Raw genomic sequence first — 20,158 nt, 5'->3', positions numbered from 1 at the left:
AAGGAATCCGGAAAGGGTCATTGGTCAGTTCCAAGGGACTGATGCACTTAAAATTGATTGGTTAAGCCATAGCGGTGTAGCAAGGGGGGATGTGTGAACAGCTGCAGGGTTTTGATTAGATATTGGAAATTGCACTCACAATTGGATACTGGAAATCCCTCTCACAAATATGGGAAATCACACTCATGATTAGATACTGAAAATTCCACTCATAACTCACAGTTGGATATGGTCTTTACCAGGAAGCGAGGGGTGGGGGGTAGGACTTACGGTAAGTTCTGGTCCTTTTTGGCTCTACAGCATGATTCCCAGATTGTCCCTTACTCCCAAATAAATCAACAAGGAGATCAAATAGAAATACAGTTATTCTTAATTGCATATAACACTTTATGATACTAATTGAGGTAAAGACATTGTAGGTGTTGCTATGCCTTTGTGATTACAAGGAAGAATGCAGGTGTTGGTGTCCTTTTAGCTCTGTATCCAAGGCATCTTACATATTAAACAGGGAAAATGGCATTTGAGTCAAAAGGTGTTCATTTGAAGGACCCTGACATCAACAAACACTCCAGTGAACTTTGGCTTATGTAATTGCTTTTATAGATAGACATAAAAATGATTAATTTTGACCTTATTTAAATCACAGCCAACTTAATTACATACCAACTTTACTCATAAGCTCTATCTTTTAAGACATACTCATACTATGTGATACATACTCAAACCTTCTAGGGTTTGTCTTAACACAATTCTTACATTCCAAATCCTTTCTTATCCAGAGGAAACAATTTTTTGTTTTCTCAATTTCTTTCCCAAAGCTTTCTTTACTATCTTTCCTATTTCTTTATATTTCTCCTTACTGGTTTTCTCCATCACAGCTGGGTAGGAGTGGGTCTGGGTCTCATTCCTTTACTACTTTCATTGTTAAAGATTTTTCCTTTAAACAATTGCAGTCAAAAAGCAAATAATTTTTTACACCATGATGACTTTTCATCTATTATAATGAGATTACTTTGAACATGTTCATATACACACACACATATATATATATATATATATATATATATATATATATATATATGTGTGTGTGTGCACAAAAGTTCTAAGGCACACTTAGGTTTAAAAAGAAGAAAATCATCTGTAATCTCAGAACTACATGGTAAATGCTAGAAAAACAAGCAATACCAAGAAAAATAACAGTTAAGACAATTTTGTTAAAGCTTGTAGAGAAAAAGGAGGTCACATGAAAACCCTCCATGTGGCCTTTGTCTCTTCTTAGGTGGGCATCAATCTCCAGGACCTGAAGAGAATTGAGGGAGGGAAGGGCTCCTCCAGGGGTCTATAGCAACCTCATAGAGGAGTTTCACCTTAAGGGAGAAATTAAGAATCCAGATTTTGAAGTGAGTAGGCTCAGGAAAGAGAAAAGGAATAGATTAGTGTCTGAGTCCAGAAGGCAAAAAGGATAGGTTTGTGTTGGGTGGGCTATCTGTCTAACAGTTCCCACGCTTGGAGCAAAGGGACAGTTTTCACTTAGAGAATCCAGACACTCTGAAGGAATGAGGAATAAAGGATGGGAAAAGGACTTGAGCTTACGGAATCAGTGATCCAGGATGGCTAGCCTTTAAGGGGGAACTTAGAGGAAGTCTCCGGAACCCTGCCTGGGTCTCACTCTCAAGGGCAGAAGTCGAAGGGCTGTCAGAGGCAATGGAGGGGATTTAATGGTAAATGATCTCTGTCTGGAGGTCGTCAGAGAGAAAGACAGAGAGAGAGAGAGAGAAAGGAGAGTGGAGATGGTGATTGCTCCAAGGCAAGGAAGTTACCTTTCTAGAGGAGATAACTGGGAGGTTTATGGCAGAGAAAGACTTAGTGAGCACAGTAGGGGAGCAGGGGGTGTGGGATGGGCTCTAGAACTGAGGACAGAGAAGGACTTGGTGGGTAGAACAGGACAAGGAGACACGTATCTCTGGAGTGGAGGTAGAGGAGGACTTGGGTGTAGGGGAACTCAGACCCCTCACCATTTCATTGGAGAAATATTTAAACCAGTAAGAATAAAATAGAAGGTTCCAAATCTCAGGCCATTGGTGACCATTGTTTACCTGATAGTGAGGCTATATTTCAGTAAACAAGTCAGTTTTCTTTGAGTATGAATCAGTCAGCCCAGGATTCTGACATTTAGACCACAGTCAAGTCAATGGGATGTCTCTGTGAGATGGTTTGTTAAACTGGGCATGGTGATGTATGCTTGTAATCCCAGCACCCATGGGGCTGAGGCAGGAGGACCTCAAATTCAAGGGCAGCTGAAGTTACATAGCAACACTGTCTCACAGGCAAGTGAGGAACAAGAGTTTTACTTATTCTTGAACAAAGAATATGGTTCAGTATATTCGTGAACAAAGCAACACAGACATGGGCCCTGTCTTGGAGCTCAAGTCCACAAGCTCATTGTGGACTCCACCAGGCAGGACAGCTCCCTTCCCACACCAGGCTGCCTGGCTCTCACTCCACAGCCAGGGAAGCTTCCAAGTCCACTTGCTTCTTCTCTAGAAATCTATCATCAGGAGGGAGGTCAGGTGAGCCTTTCCCAGCCACATTCTGTATTGAGTCATCCTTCCAGTTACCCCACCTGGTGGGAATTGAAATGAGATATTGATGTGCTAGATGGTTTAGCAGCTCAGGGTAGAATCCCTTGGAGTCAGGGAAGAGATACTAATCGATACAGCTTCTCTCTGTGTGTGTCTCTCTGTGTCTCAGTCTCTCTCTCTCTCTCTCTCTCTCTCTCTTTCTGTACCATCTCTGGACTTGAACTCAGGGCCTGGGTACTGTCCCTGAGCTTCTTTTGAGGAAGGCCAGGGCTCTACCATTTGAGCCACAGCTCCCCTTCTGGAGTTTTATATATATATAATTTTATATCTATATAATATATAATTATATATATATATAATTTTATTGGAGATAGGAGTCTCATGGACTTTCCTGCCTGGGTTGACCATTCCCTCTTTGATATCTTCTTTCCTGAGTTTCTTGAACAGGCTTCAAGAGTCAGTCTTTAACCTACACCTGGCCTAGATGTGAGGAGGAGAACCTGCTGGGATATCTACTGTGGGCTTTCCCCCCATGATGGTGGGTTTCTGCCCCTTACTTGTTCTCTAGGACTCCTGTGTCCATTTTGGCAATCTATTTTATTTTATTATGTGGTTCTGTTTAATTGGTGTTGGTTTTGGTACAGTTTACATTTTTCTTTTATGCCCTGCAATGAACAATGTCAGAACTACCATAGTCCAAATCTCAATTTCCTACTGAATGGACTGTTGTAATGATCCTCATTGAAGGATAGAGTATACCTCTGAACAAAGAAATACAAATTCTTTAATCTAAACTTCCCCAGAAGTAATTGACCCTTAAAAGTAGATTCAAACTAGGGGAAGAAAAAAGAAGGAAGGGTTAGATAAAGTAACATCTCTGGAGAAACAGCAAAGCAACTTTCATGGGAAGTTTCTAAAAATGTTTCTGCAAATTACAGGATGTGGTTTTTGCTGATCTGATATGTCATAGGAAAGGCACTGATAGCGGTTGTGTTTCTGCAACGTACTGGAGCAATCCTCTTCTGTGACAAGTCCCAAAGACCCCTGCCCTCCACACAACCACACAGTTGCCACGTGCCTCCTCCCCTGAATGTCTCTTGTTATTCCCCACATTCCTCTCCTCATTGAGCTACAGGAGGTTCTAGATGGTTTTCTTCCACCCCAACCCCAGGCTAACAGGCTGGAACTCATCCCTAAGTCCACCCCACCTCACTTCAGATATCAGTTCCATATTCCTTGTTGTTTTACCTATGTTTTTGACCAAATGGCTATGAAGTCTCACCATCCCTCTCTTTACCATTACTTTGTTTAAGTGGCTCACAGAACTAAGGAAACACTGATGCTCACTGTTTTTGCTTTGTTGTGTTTTTTTATCAGATTTATTTAGTTTATCTATTTGTGTTGGCACAATTCACAACAGCCAAGATAAAGATTTAGCTTACACTTTCATCGACTGGTGAATGGATAAGTCTTTCTGGCCTTCATAATTTTTTGAATAAAGTCTGAGTCCAACTATTTATGTTTCCAATACAAGTAGGGTGACAGGTATGAGCCACTGCATCCAGCTACTGGTTGAGGTTAGGTCTCCTATTTATGCCTGGGCTGGCTATGAGCTACGATCCTTCCAATGTCTTTATCTCAAGTAGCTAGGATTGCAGATATGAGTCAGTGGCACTTCTTCCCTGGAGACTTTTGAATGAAGGAATCATTTTTGTGTGGCTGTGCCAGACCTGCAGCTTGAACTCAGGGCCTGAACACTGTCCCTGTTCTCAAGGCTAGTTAGTGCTCTGCCACTTTGAACCACAGCACCACTTCAGTTTATGGTGGTTGATTAGAGGTAAGAGTCTCACGGACTTTCCTGCTTGAGCTGGCTTTGAACCACAATCCACAGATTTCAGCCTTCTGAGTAGCTCAGGTTACAGGCGTGAGGCGCCCAGATGATTTCTGCCAATTTGTAGCACTAAGTCATTAGCTATAGGGCACATATGCAAAGTTGTCCAACTCTATGGTGGTGAAGACTGGGGAAATGGGGACCCTAACTGTTTCTGATGAGAAGACAAATTAGTCAAGCCATGGTAGAAATCAGCTGGAGGTTTCCTCACAAACACCATGCAGAGCTTCCAGATGATTCCTTGTGCAACTTCTGGGGTTATACCCAAAACAATCAAAGTCAGCTTACTGGAGGGATTTTTACTGATTCATGGTTAAAAACAGATAGCGGAAATGTTGTGTATATACACAGTGGAGCTTTCAGCAGCTTTAAAGGAGAATGAAATTATTTTACTTGCAGGAAAATGGATGGAGCTGGAGATCATCAGATTAAGTGAAATAAATCAGTTTTGCAAAGACAAGCATCACATATATTCTCTTATTTCTAGATTCTGCAGTTGTGAACTAAAAGGGGACTAATAGGGATGTAGAAGAGAAAAGGGCAAGGATAGGGAAAATAATAGAAGAAATAAGTATGCTCAAGGTCCATCATATGAGTGGGTGAGAATGTCAGAATAAAACACCTCATTTTGCACAATTAATGTACACTGATTTAAAAATGAAAAAGCCAGCCCCTTGGTGGGGGGATGGATCACACCTACAATTCTAGCTACTCAGGAGGCTGAGATCTGAGAATCATGGTTCAAAGGCAACCTGGGCAGGAAAGTCCATTGTAGGGATCTGATGGATCCCTATGTCGGGGGGTTCCAGACCCCCTTCTCCCCCAATCTTCCGGGCGAGAACATGTCGGGCCTCTGAGGACCCTTTCCACTTCATCTCCCGGGGAAATGCCCAAGCCATTACCAGACTGCTCTAAGCTGGAGTGGGATGCTGAAGTCCCCTTCATCGCCAGCCCGTACTGATGCAGGAAGAAGACTTCAGGGAAACGCTGCGATGGTGGAATGCATCTCAAAGGCTTTAATTTGGGAGGAGGGCTTATATAGCGGTCATGGTGGGAAAGGAAAGGACTTGGGCCATTGGCCATGCTGGACTGCCCATCAGGTGATGTCATGAAACCTCCCCTGTGGGCTGGGCAATCCCTATCATGGTGGCATGCATGTGTTCGCCCCTCAGGGGCGGGGGCTTCTTTTCTGGTTGAGGCTGGAAGGTGGGAGGGGCTCCCTCCCACACTGTCCCAGGGCTGGGGGAAGGGCAGCGTCTCATTCTTGGCACCCTTCCCCCACCAAGGCCAAAACATTCCCCACATCTCCCCCTTTTTGTTTATTCAATGAGCAGGGGATGCTGTAAATACATGACATGTGTGGGCATAAGGCAAATGCTGACATAAGATCTGTGGGGCCCCTTCCACACAACTGGGGTGAGGGGTAGGTAAGGGTCCATCCGTCTGGATTTGCCCAGAAGTCGGAATCCTCAGCTGGTTTCTGTCAAGTGCAGGAAGATGCAGACATCAGCCCTCTTTTGGTGGTGAAGTAGAAGTAGGCTGAAACTCTGGCATTCCTGGCAGTTCACAGTAGCTGATAACTCAAACATAAGTGATTAGTAAAACATTCTTTTATATAAACATTGAAGTGAAGGCGCTAAACCTTTGCGCTTACTTTTCTCAAACATTTCTATCATAGAACATTGGGGTTGAGTGTCAATACCCTCAACTCCTATCTTCTTTCCAACGGGACTCCCCAAGTCTAGCAGCAGGGGGAGAGGAAAGGAAGAAGCACGGTGCAAAATTCCTTTAGTTTCTTTCTGTGACGCTGTAGGCAGTATTGCCACGGCAAAACATTGAGCCATGAGATGCTCAAGAAAGAATCTAGAAAGCAAACAAGGAAAGGAAGCTTGGTTGCCCCCTACCGTATGCAGTCCTACTTTCCATATTTCCATGGAAGAGCAGAAGTCCAACATGGTCCTCCTTTTCCTGGAGAGAACAAGAAGAAAACATTTCTCCAGAGCAGGTGCTCTGGGTTTAATTTTCCAATCTGGAAAAACACATATACAGTACTCCATCCCACACTGATTCGGGATGATTTAAAATTTCTTGATAATTAACATAAGCATAACTATCCTTAATTAATCCTGGGGAATACCCCCCCCCTTTTGTTTTTTAAAATTATGACACCGGTGGGCACCAGGCAGGGAGTATGGGTGATGGTCTTGTCTTCTGTAGCTACTTCCTGCTGAAAGGGGGTGACGTAATCAAGGGCCCCTGGTCAGCCTGGCACCGTCCAGTGTGGCTGGCAAAAGTTCCCATCATTACCACAAGAATGGTCACTAGGGCCAGAGAGTGCTATGGTTTCCTCTGGCCAACTCCTGTATCTTGGGCATACCCAGAAGTTTCCAGGGCTGGGGCCTCCAGGGTTCAGGTCTGTGTTAGGGTGACGGCTATGAACGGCAAATTCCCAGGTTGTAATCTCAGCAAGATATTTTATTCTGTCAAAAGAGACTTTTTTTTTTTTTTTTGGCCAGTCCTGGGCCTTGGACTCAGGGCCTGAGCACTGTCCCTGGCTTCTTCCCACTCAAGGCTAGCACTCTGCCACTTGAGCCACAGCGCCACTTCTGGCCGTTTTCTGTATATGTGGTGCTGGGGAATCGAACCTAGGGCCTCGTGTATCCGAGGCAGGCACTCTTGCCACTAGGCTATATCCCCAGCCCCTCAAAAGAGACTTTTGAAAAGGTCAGGCAAAGTATTGACAAGTTCTCAGAGCTGGTTGGCATGAATGACGTAGAAAACACCCTGGGCATAAGCCAGAAAAAGTTCCATTTGGAGCATAAACCCAATTGTAAAGTGAACAGGTAAGGAGAAATGACTGAAAGAAGTGTTTAGTGATAGAAAACCGGTTTGGCATAGCCAGTCAGAGGCAAAAAATAAATATATATATATATATATATATATATATATATATATATATATATATATATATATATATATATATATACACACATATACATATACATATATACAACTGGCAGAAAAGAAGAAAATGGACAGGAATTATCTCTCTTGATTTCCCGGCTCTGATCCCTTTAGGATAATATGACACCATTCTCCTCTCACTCCACTCCACCTTCCCATCTCCTGGACTGGCTAAGTCCCAGGACTTTTAGCGTTTGTTGCTGGAGTTGTATTTTCCCATCCGTATTTGAACTCGAGGCCTGAGCACTGTCCCTGAGCACTTTTGTTCAAGGCTAGTGCTCTACCACTTGAGCCACGATGCTGCTTTCAGCCTTTTGCTGGTTCTCTGTAGTTGAGCTCTCAATCTGGCTCATTGCCGTTTAACGGGGAGGTGGGATTTTAGAGAGATTTTTCTTTTGCCCGGGCTGGCTTTGAACTGTATCCAGGCAGTCTTAGTCATACAAGCCCTTTTTTATCTCCAATTGAGCAACAGGGAAAAACAACAGAGATAATCCATTTGTAACTCATTGAGAACTGACCAAAAACTGCTTGTTAAGGTTTTGCTATAATACTTAGAGAACATGAGATTTATATGCCATCAACTTGAATCATGCCATTTAATCCCACTGGCAAGTGAAAGAGAACACAGATAAAAGCAGTGTGGAATCCTCAGTCCCAGCAGTGGCTGTGTCCCTCATCCCAATTTGGCAAGTTCCATGCCATGCGATGGAGAAATCTAGGCAAGGCTGCAGTGGCATCTCTGGATAGACTGTTACATCTCGCTCTGGGTTGCCTGTAAATTTTCTATATAGATTGGTTAGGGTGTTTAAAATTTCCCAGAATTCTTGGCTCTGGTAGGCTGATGCCCTTCTGGTTTAAGCAGGGTGAAAAGATTTTCTTAATCACAAAATCCACCTGGCTAGCTCTGTGGCCACTAACATAACTATGGTGATTTAACCTGGAGTAACTGTTAGGATGGGACTATTCACATCCTCACAAGGCTCATAAATCGAGAGAGAGAGAGAGAGAGAGAGAGAGAGAGAGAGAGAGAGAGAGAGAGAGAGAGAGAGCAAAGGATCGTTAGTAGTGAAACCAGGCAGTTTGGGAACAGACTGTGGCAGCTTCCTGTATCCACAGGCTGCCACCGTCCATGCGGCTAGCACATATGTCGACCTGTATCCTATAAAGCAATATATTAATCCTGGGTCAGGAAAGTTGGGGTTAATAGTCACATTTGTATGAAGCAATCCCAATTCCTTGATCATGAGAGTTTATGAGAACACAGGAGAGAAAAATGGGAAGGTAAAATCTTAATTTATGCCAAAGAATTGTTAAGACTAGATGCACACTTAACTTTTAACACACTGAATATAAAATAACACACTGGTTTTATACCATTGTACTTATACCACATGCTGTATTATTTGAACCCTATTTTTCATAGACACCTTTGTTTGCATCGAACATTGGGCTGAAAACCTATTGTTCTGCTTTTAAATCTTACCAACAACCACACATGCGCACACACACACACACACACACACACACACACACACACACACACACACCTGAGCGCTCTTAAAATTGCTTTGATTGGCCATTTAAGTTTTCTGGAATTCCAGTAGCAAATGTTATTAATTTGCCCATAATAGAACCACGTGGTTGAAAAAAAAAACAAAAAGGAAACCTCTCTTAATCACCCACTCCCAACATGACAATTTTTTAAATCACAGCAGACAAGCAAACCCTTTTATCCATTTAGAAAAACTCCTCCAGTTGTTTTTGTATCTTTGAACTGGTAAACATGGAAGTCCAATCAAATTACCTATTGCCGTATCAAAACTTTGTTTTTCTCTTTAATATTTTGTTTTAGTTCACAACTTGAAGCTTTCCCTGGCTTTAACCCTGCCTGCAGCCATAAGTCTGACTTGGAGAGGCAACGTGCAGGCAAGCACGGCGGGGCGCTAGCCCCTCCCATCTGTAGCACAATCACTGGAGGCTTGTTAGTGTGAGTCCCCGCCCAGGCCAGGGGAGTCTGGCATGCCCCTCACCTGGGGAAATGGGTGGGACTCCACCTTCAAAATGGAGGACTCCATTGCGCACCATGTGCATTGACCAGCCAGAGAAAACAGGATTCAACCAACAACAGGCAGAACTCAACCGAACCTCTGAGCTTAACAACCATCAACTCTTTTGTTTCCCTTAAAGGCAGGGGGAGGGAGCCAGGCACAAAGCAGTTTCCGCCCAAAACTACACACTGCTCGAGGTCACCGGGCTGCAGCAGGTCGAGCTGCCCCAGGCCACTGCTGCTGCTGCTGCTGCCCGCGCACCTCAACAGAGGCTCCGGCCCAGGTGGCTTGGAGCGCCACCGCTGCCCGAGGCCACATGGGCCCCAGCGCACGCTGCTGGCCCCAAACCCAGCTCCCGCTGTGTTCTGGCGGCGACCACATGCTTTCGCCGTGAGCCTCCACCGTGTCTGACGGCCCAATCGCAGATGGGGGACCTGGGCACGCCAGGTGCGCGAGGGCTCCCACCGCCATCCCCAGCGCTCCCCCACTGTGCCAGCCACGGGGCCCGGACCACTCGCCCCGCTCCCCGGCGCGCGCGGAATCACTGCCACCGCTGCTTAAGTCTCCGCGGGATGCGCGTCCCGCTCCCTCCACCGCCTGGCACCAGATCGCCATGGCGGGGCAACTCTGGCGCTGTGTCCTGCGAGCCCACCTGCTCTTTGTGCATGCCTCCCCCCATTTGGAGGACATGTCCCACTCCTGAAAACCATGTACTGTACCCCAAAATTCCCGACCATGCGATTCTGCCCCGCGTTCAGGCGCCAGATGTAGGGATCTGATGGATCCCTATGATGGGGGGTTCCGGACCCCCTTCTCACCCAATCTTCCGGGGGAGAACATGTCGGGCCTCTGAGGACCCTTTCCCCTTCATCTCCTGGGAAATGCCCGAGCCATTACCAGACTGCTCTAAGCTGGAGTGGGATGCCGAAGTCCCCTTCATCGCCAGCCCCTACTGACACAGGAAGAAGACTTCAGGGAAATGCCGCGATGGTGGAATGCATCTCAAAGGCTTTAATTTGGGAGGAGGGCTTATATAGCGGTCATGGTGGGAAAGGAAAGGACTTGGGCCATTGGCCAAGCTGGACTGCCCATCAGGTGATGTCACGAGACCTCCCCTGTGGGCTGGACAATCCCTATCATAGTGGCACACACATGTCTGCCCCTCAGGGGCGGGGGGCTTCTTTTCTGGTTGAGGCTGGAAGGTGGGAGGGGCTCCCTCCCACACTGTCCCAGGGCTGGGGGAAGGGCAGTGTCTCGCTTTTGGCACCCTTCCCCCACCAAGGCCAAAACAGTCCCCAACAGTCCGTGAGACTCTTATCTCCAATTAACCAGCACTAAGCCAGAAGTGAAGGTATAGTTCAAGTAGTAGAGCACTAGTCTAGAGTTAAAAAGTGAAGAGACAGTGTCCAGGCCCTGAGTTCCAACCTCACTGCCAGCCTGCACACACACGCACACACACACACACACACACACACGCATGCACATACACACACTAAATAAATAAATAAGAAACAATATGCAAGAGCACCTGCCTACATGTTTCATAGTTTAACGCTTTATTTTTTAATTATGCTTTATATTGAGAGTCATGTATTTATTCATGTATTTATTTAATTGTTCTAGGAACATTAGTTGATAATGTGTGAGTTGGAGGCATGGCTCAGTCGGTAGAGCACCAGCCAAAGACAAAACTTCAGGTACTTGGTTTGAGTCTCAGTCTAACAGAAACAAAGAAAAGATAATTCTAGCCCCTCTCAATTGATTTGGTTTCGATTTTCTGTTAAAACTCACTAGGATTATTTGTATAGGTTTATATCTGGGATTTTTGTTCTGGGGTCCCTGTGTGTAGACATCACTAATATGACATAGTCTTATGTGAAAAGATACATATTAGTCTTGGTATTGGAATGGTTATCCTATCATTTTGTTTTTCTTTCAAAAGTATTAAGCTCTTCAAGTTCTTTTGCATTTTACACAGTAATTTTATAATATTCAAATAGATATCTGTAAGAAATCTTTTCAGGATTTTGGGATTATTACCATCATTAACTAGTTGAGACTTCCAGTTGATGAACATGATATACCTTTCTGTTTATTCAAATCATCTTCACTTTTTTGTTAGTTTTATTTATTGTGTTTGTTAGCATGCAATTTTGTTGGGGATTCATCTTGGCCTTAAGGGGGGAAGGCCGAGGAGAGCGTCCTTCCCCCAGCCCTGGGGCTGTGTGGAAATGAGCCACACCTATCTCCTTCTCCGTCCGGAACCAGAAGGGGTAGCTTTGAGACCATCCCCCACCTTGCGCCAGCGAGCACGTGTGCTCCCTTTTCGCGCGGGCTTTGCCCACAGGGCAGTACTATGGGAAGTGATGTTAGCCCATGAGGGAGGTCCTTGGGAGCTGCTCTTAGATGGACAAGCTTGCCAGCCTATCGCCAGCTCATGCTCAATCCTCGTCATCACTACTATATTACTGTGAGCCCCTCCCAATTAAATTGGATTGCTCTCCGAAGCGTTTCCGAGATCCGTCTGTGCCTGGCTTCCTTGGTGTGTAAGGAGGGAGGAAAAGGGGATCTCGTTCGGCCACGTGCAACTTAGGCTAGCCTGTGTCCCTTCATTCCACCTTGGCCGCCTGCTGGTCAGGTGCCCAGGGGAGAGGGTGAAAAGGGGAGCACTGATAAGGGAGTAAGCTTAGCATCCCCGCACCAGGGGAGGTAAATCTAGCCCGGCACAATTTTGTACATGTTTATGAGATATAAACCTATTTCTTTACTTGGAAATTGTAAATTTTAACCCGCTAATTTTAGGTATAGAAACACAGATACTGGTAGGGCCTCTGGCATTGGTAGCCTTCATGCTGAGTCCTATGTGCCTCAGACCTAGCAGTGACTTGGGCCTCAGGGTGACCATCCATTGAGGCAGTGGCAGGCAAGTGAGGGAACACAGAATTCAGGTACAGAGGGAGCAAGTTCTTTGGTCTGTTTCTCCCACCCCTGGCTGCCCACATTGAGGTGAATTTCCTGCTTCCTGTAGTGTGGGGCATGCATGGGCTGAGGGGCTGGGCTCATCATTGCACTGTGGGGTGTAGTGCAAAATGAGGCTGTAGACTTGTATGTTGGTGTGGTAAATTGGTATGGGGCTCCACGCATGGCAATATGAGTATGATCAGAATCAGATATCCAGGCCTGTCGGGGATGGCTATACCTTTAAGATCTGGGACTGCTGGCTGTTAGCCACTCCCACCTTCTCCCCGGGTCTGGAACCTACCCCAAGCCAGCCCCACCTCTCGTCTGGGAGCACATGTCTCGTAATGGCGCCAGGGACCGGTCCTTGGGGGGACTGTGGTCTCCCCCTCTGCGGGAAGTTCCATGACATCACCGTGATGGACATGCTCACCAGCCTATCGCTAGCACCTGATCAGTCCCTCCCCCTCCCCCGTCATTACTGTTATATAAACCCCTCCCCTGAATAAAACTTTTGGAAGTCGGTAGTCCATCAGACGGCTCCCCGAAATCTCTGTGTCCAGTGTCTGCTCTTAAACGTAAGGGGGGCTTGGGATGGGTGGTTTCGATGGCCCTATTTCATCTCAGCTTAGGCCCAACCAGGACATGCTCTGGCCTCCCAGAGCGTTAACCCCACAGCCCAGGACGCATGCCGCTGCTGCCGCCGGAGCCCTCAGTGGCCATGGGTGATAGGTTTGGGGTGGCCTCCTCCTGCCCCCACCCCCCGGTGATGGGCGTGGCAAATTCCTGGAGGCTGGGCAGGGACTTGGAGCCTCCAGCTCCTGGTAACCCTGCCCCCACTCTGAATTCTGTAGCTGTGGCCTTGCAATTCGTGGGTGCCTTGCAATTCCCCTGAGCTGGGCAGGGGCTTAAAGATATCTTGCTGTGTTAAGCCATGCCGCGTGTCTATGTTCTGTTTATGTCCTGTCTTCAAACTGGTTTTTTCAAAACGTGGCTTCTTCATTTCCTTGCCAGATAAACTGTGAAAGTTTTTACTTCCTAGAAAAGGTTTCTCTTGCTTTTTTATCTGACCACGTGGTTCTATTATGGGCAAAATAATATCATTTGCCACTGGAATTCCAGAAAACTTATATGGGCAATCAAAAAAACAATTTTAAGAGCTTGTCTGTATGTCTATGTGTATCTGTTGGTAAAACTTATAAAAACAAAACAAAAACAGATTTTAAACCCAAACTGGTCATGTTTGGGTACAAGTAAATGTGTCTAAGATGTAAAACCAGTGTGTTAAAAGTCAAGTGTACCTCTGATCCTGACAATTCTTTGGTATAAGTTAAGATTTTACTTTTCCATTTTTCTCTTCTGTGCTCTCATAAACTCTTAAGATCGAGGAATCAGAATCATTTTATACAAATGTGACTATTAACCTAAATTTTCCTGACCCAATATTAACGTTTTGCTTCACAGAATACAGGTTAAAAAAAAATGTGAGCTAGCCGAGTGGATTTTGTGATTAGAAAAATTCTTTTACCCTGCTTGAACCAGAAGGGCATCACCCTCCAAAAGCCAGAGAATACTCAGAACAACCAACCAGGAAATGCTGGGGGATTTTAAATGTCTTTAACCAGTCTGTGTAGAATTTTGCAGGCAATCTAGCAGGACGTGTGACAATCTATCCAGATTTTGAGAGATGCCACTGCAGCCTTGCCCAGATCTCTCCTGCCTGACTCCATCACACATGGCATGAAGCCTGCTAAGCCAGGATGGAAGACACAGCCACTGCTAAAGCTGAGACTTTTACATTATCCTGAATCTTTTCCCTCTCAATTATCATTCATTTTTGCTCTCTTCCGCCTGCCGGTAAGATCAAATGGTATGATTTAAATTGATAGCACATAGATCTCATTCAGTGTTGGTCAATTCTAGACAAGTCACAAATGGGGCTCTGTTTCTATTGTTCTCCTTGTTGCGTTAATTGGATATGAAAAAGGGCTTTTATGGTGAGAGCTCCTCAGATTGCAGTTCGAAGCCAGCCCAGGCAGAAAAATCTCTCTAAAACTCCATCTCCCAATTAACCAGCAAAGAGCCAGACTGAAAGCTTGGCTCAAGAGAACCAGAGAAATGCTGAAGGCAGCACCGTGGCTCAAGTGGTAGAGCACTAGCCTCGAGCAGAAGTACTCAGGGACAGTGCCCTGAGTTCAAACCCCGTGAATGCTGATGGGAGCATGCCATCCCAGCAACAAGCGCCTGAACTCCTGGGACTCAGCCAGTCCAGGAAACGGGGATATGGAGAGGAGTAAGAGGAAAATGGTGTCACATCCTAAATAGAGGCGCCTTATCTCGCTCTTTCAAAACTAATCAGAGCTGGGAGATCAGGAGGAACAGTTGTACCCACCCAGTGCTCATACTTGTCCGTTTTCCTGTTCCTGCCAGTTGTATATATGTATATATATATTTATTTTAACCTTTGACTGGCTACTCCAAACCGGACCACTATCCCTAAACACTTCCTTCAGCTATCCCTCCTTCCTTGTAATTGGACATAATTGGGTTTATGTTCTAAATGGAACTTTTCTGGCTTATGCCCAGGGTATGTTCTCCTATGCCATTCATGTTAACTGCCCTATGAACTTGTCAGTCTTTTGCCTGACCTTTTCAAAAGTCTCTTTTAACAGAATAACATCCCTCACTGAGGTCACCACCTGGGAACTTGCAGTTCAAGGCCATCATCCTTCTACACTGCTGTGCCCAACACATATTTGGACCCTGGAGGCCCCAGCCCTAGGAACTTCCTAATACTTTTACCAACCAAACTGGACAGTGCCAGGCAAATCAGGGGCCCCTGACCATTTTTCCCCCTTTCAGCAGCAAGTAGCTCCAGAAGAAATGACCTTCACCCATACTCCCAGCCTGGTGCCCTCCTGTGTCATTTTTTAAAAAACAAAAAGGGGGCAACAGCCACATGACTAGTTAAGGACAGCTATGCTTACATTAAATATCTTAATTAATTATCTTAAATTTACATAAAAAATTTTTAAATATTCCCAGAACAGTGAGGGAAGGAGCATTGTATGTACCTTTCCAGATTGGGAAATTAAGCCCGGAGCACTCGCTCTGCAGAAATGTCTCTCCTTGCTCTCTCTCTCTAGGAAAACAGAGATCGTGGTGGATTTTTTTCCTGTTTTTCCATGGAATTGTGGGAAGCCTGCCTATGTACATTAGTGGTGGACCGGTGCCAGCCCTGCTTGCTCCCTGGACTCCGCCTGGAGTCCTCAGCGCAATGTTTTGCTGTGGCAATATTGCCCGCAGCCTTGCAAAAATTGGAATGGAGTATTATTACCTTGTTGTTTCCTTTTTGCCTTTCACCCTGCTGCTGAGTTTAGGGGTTCACACTAGAGAAAGATAGGTGTGAGGGTTTAGACACCTTACTTCAGTGTTTGTGATAAAAAAAATGTTTAAAAAGTAGACGCAAGGGTTTAGTGCCTTGCCTTCAATGTTTATGAGAAAAATGTTTAAAAAATAGGCATTAGGATATAGTACCTTGCCTCAATGCATATGAAAAAATGTTTTACTAACCACATGTGTTTAAGTTATCAGCACCTTGGCTGCTATGGACTAACAGAGTTGCCAAGAGCTTCGACCTGCTTTTGCCTCACCACCAGAAGAGGGGAATGATGCCTGCATTATCTTGAGTGGTGCAGAAATGGGCTAAGGACTCCAATTTCTCCGGATTGAGCCAAATGGGTGGCCCCTTCACTTACCCCCCCCCCTTGTGGAAGAGGCCCCATATATATCTTATGTCAGCATTTGCCTCATGCCTACATATGCCATATGTTTACAGCATCTCCTGCTAATTTAAAAAACAAAAAAGGAGGAGAATGTCGGGGATGGCTATACCTTTAAGACCTGGGACTGCTGGCTGTTAGCCACTCCCACCTTCTCCCCGGGTCTGGAACCTCCCCCAAACCAGCCCCGCCTCTTGTCTGCGAGCACATGTCTCGTAATGGAGCCGGGGATGGGTCCTTGGGGGGACTGTGGTCTCCCCCTCTGCAGGAAGTTCCGTGACATCACCGTGATGGACATGCTCACCAGCCTATCGTTAGCACCTGGTCAGTCCCTCCCCCTCCCTCGTCATTACTGTTATATAAACCCCTCACCTGAATAAAACTTTCGGAAGCCAGTAGTCCATCAGATGGCTCCCCGAAATCTCCGTGTCCAGTGTCTGCTCTTAAACATAAGGGGGGCTTGGGATGGGTGGTTTCGACGGTCCTACTTCATCTCAGCTTAGCCCCAACCGGGACACACTCTGCCTCCCTTGGGCGGGAGAAGTGTGTAGGGCTGTCCCCACAACCAGTGAGTGTAGTGCAACACAGGCCCACCATTTAGGGTCCCAAATTCAAAAGCAAAGAGTAGAAGGACCCTATACATTTCATTCAAAGCCAGCCCCAAAGAATATCTTCAGGGGATCTACCTAGAGGAGATGAGGGGCACATAGTACTTTTTATGGAATGAGAAAAAAGATAGCAAGGTTGCAGGCTTGGCAATGTATTCGTTAACTAGGGCATCTTCCTGCTTCAGAAAATGGCAATGAACCTTTAGGTTTGCCATGAATATCACCAAAATTGATCTATAGATTCAACATAATCAAAATTCCAGTGAAATTCTCCACAGAACTAGAAAGAATTGTACATTTCACATGGAAACACGAAAGACTCCAAACAGCCAAAGCATTTCCAAATGAAAGAAAAGAATGCTAGCATCATCACAATACTCAAGTTCAAAGCTTACTGCAGAGCTAAGGTAACAAACCCAGCATGAGCTGGCACAAAAACAGACACATACACTAATGGACTCAAATAGAGGACCAACAATAAACCTACAGTTACAACCATCTGATTCTTCTTCTTTTTTTTTTAGCCAGTCCTGGGCCTTGAACTCAGGGCCTGAGCACTGTCCCTGGCTTCTTTTTGCTCAAGGCTAGCACTCTGCCACTTGGGCCACAGCGGCACTTCTGGCCATTTTCTGTATATGTGGTGCTAAGGAATCGAACCCAGGGCTTCATATATACGAGGTGAGCACTGTTACCACTAGGTCATATTCCCAGCCCCCATTTGATTCTTGACAACTATAAACAATATTTTAGATAACCCTGGCCATGAGAAAAAAGCAAATTACTTTTGTTTGCATTTCTATGATTATTGAAGCCAAACATTTGAAATGTAAAAGACTTGAAGGAAACTTTACATAGAACCATTCTAGTAGCATTGAATAGTACTTACTATAACAGTGTTTAACTCATGCCCCAAATCCCAAGGAGAGGTGAGTTCCTCTAATCAGGCTCATATACATATTTTATGTATCTATTCATCTGCTGGTGAACATCTGGTTTGCTTCCATCTCTTAGCTACCATGTTTAGTGCTGCAATGAACATACATATGCAGACATTTCTTTAGGACTTTGCTTTCAATTCTTTTGGATCTATACCCAGAAGTGGAATTGCTGGACCATACGGTAATGTTAGTTTTTGAAGACCTTCTTTTGTACCAGGTTCAATAAACCTTCTATAATTGGAAAACTTTGAGCTGACTTTGATCAACTCTTTCCTTTTTCTATGCCTCAGCTAGGGCTTCATTGCCACACAATTTGAATGATGAACCCTCTGCGATTTCTGCTGCAGTTGTGTGACAGGGTGGCCTCTATAAATGGGTAAGAGAAATGATCAAGGGATCTGATGTCAAACCTGCAAATAGGAACTGGAATCTCAGACAACCCCCCACCCCACCCCCACCAAATAACAAGTCCTGTCTTTCCATAGCTGGACTGTAGAGGGACCTCTATGGAAACATTGGACTCTAAATCCTGTGAAATGGAGCAACCACTCATTACCTCACTCATAACTCACTCAGCTTTGAAACATAGTGCATTAATGCCAGAGATACCCAAAAGCCATTCATGGGAGATGAGTGAAATGTGTGGATATATTCCTGAAGTCTTCCATTCCTATTTATCTTTATACCACCAAATGCAAAAGCTGTCCAATAAAAATCTGGGCAAGTTGCTCCCTTACATTATTGTTTCTTCTAAGTGTTTAGTGATAAAAATTCAATGAGAGAAACTACCTAGAGTTGGTTAAATTGGTGTCTGAAATTTTCTGACCTTGGACCTTCATATGTGTGTGTACATGTATTCATATATACGCATATCTATGTATGTATGTATAATGGGTATAATAAATACACATAGGAAGGTGAGGAAAAATTCTCCCCTATGTTGTTTTCCTCCAATAGTTTCAAAGTTTCAAGTCTTAAGGAATGGATAAAGAAAAATGTTTTATTTATTATATAATAGAGTTTTGCTCAGACATTATGAAGAATAAATTATTTCTAGTAAACTCCTGGAACTAGAGATGATCATCCTAATTGAAATAAGCCAGTCCCACAAAGATAAATATCACAGGCGCTCTCTTTTTTTGTGGAAGCTGGGAGGGGACTAAGGTCATGAAAATAAAGAGGGCTGATGGGTGAGGTGGTAGGGAAAAGGAAAAGGGAGAAGCAGAAGGAAATAAGAGAGTAGAAGAGGGAGTAAATTGGAGCATATATATGCATTATGGAATGCCATCATTGGATAGTCCTTTACTGTGGACAATTTAATATAAGCTGATAAAAATAATGAATGTGACTGGTTGAGCACCAGCCATCCATGAGCAAGAAAGCCAACTGAGTGCATGAAGCTTTTAAGTTTAAGCCCTAATATAAAGGATGAGAAGGGAAAGAAGAAAGAAAGAGGATGCCCATTTAAAAGAAAATAAGGGGCTGGGAATGAGGCTTAGTGGGAGAGTGCTTGCCTAGCATGCATGAAGTCCTGGGTTCAATTCCTCAGTACCACATAAATAGTAAAGGCTGGAAGTGGTGCTGTGGCTCAAATGGTAGAGTGCTAGCTTGAACACACAGAGGCTCAGGGATAGAGCCCAGGCCCTGAGTTCAAGCCCCAGGACCAGTAAGAAAGAAGGAGAGAGAGAGAGAGAGAGAGAGAGAGAGAGAGAGAGAGAGAGAGAGAGAGAGAGAGAGAGAGAAAATAAGGCCAGGCACGAGTGGCTCTATGCCTATAATTCTAGCTACTCAGGAGTCTGAGATCTGAGGACTGAGGTTCAAAGCCAGCCCAGGCAGGAAAGTCTGTGAGACTCTTATCTCTAATTAATCACAGAAAAAGCCAGAATTGGCACCATGGCTCAAGTGGTAGAGCACTAGCCTTGAGCAAAAAGGAGCTCAGGGACAGTGCCCACAATTCAAGCCCCAGGACTGGCAAAAAGAAAAAAAAAGAAAAGAGGAAAAGACTTTAGTTATTAGTATCATGAGCAAATACAAGAGTCATAAAATTAGCTAACATATATATATATATATATATATATATATATATATATATATATATATATATAACACTTTATACAAGAATATACTAAATGTATTTAATTGAATGAATTCAATTGAAGAACTCAAGTAGGTGGCAGCTAGAACAAGAAACATTTCTAGAAGGCATCAGGAAATGATAAAGATATTTGATTCACAGGGCTTATTCTGTGACCAATAGAACAGACATGGAATTATCCACACCTGAAAATAGCATAGGAAATTAAGGAATGCTAAACACAAAGGACATTCTAAATGCTCTCAAAGAGAAAGAGCTGTAAGGGAAAAATAATTTGACTTCAATTTCACAG

General features: G+C 44.6%; 1 long non-coding RNA gene across 1 annotated transcript; it reads left to right on the top strand.

Moving 5' to 3' along the window:
- The first annotated feature begins 1,106 nt into the window (after positions 1 to 1,106).
- Positions 1,107 to 19,464, top strand: LOC125365980. Its single transcript, XR_007213765.1, has 3 exons — positions 1,107 to 1,477; positions 2,559 to 2,565; positions 19,443 to 19,464. It is a non-coding gene; the product is annotated as an uncharacterized LOC125365980 (long non-coding RNA).
- Positions 19,465 to 20,158: the final 694 nt, after the last annotated feature.

The sequence above is a fragment of the Perognathus longimembris genome, chromosome 17, assembly GCF_023159225.1.
Source record: "Perognathus longimembris pacificus isolate PPM17 chromosome 17, ASM2315922v1, whole genome shotgun sequence".
In the NCBI taxonomy this organism is placed as follows: Eukaryota; Metazoa; Chordata; class Mammalia; order Rodentia; family Heteromyidae; genus Perognathus; species Perognathus longimembris.
Note: the sequence above shows the minus strand (reverse complement) of the source record. Positions and strands in the feature narration are given on the sequence as shown.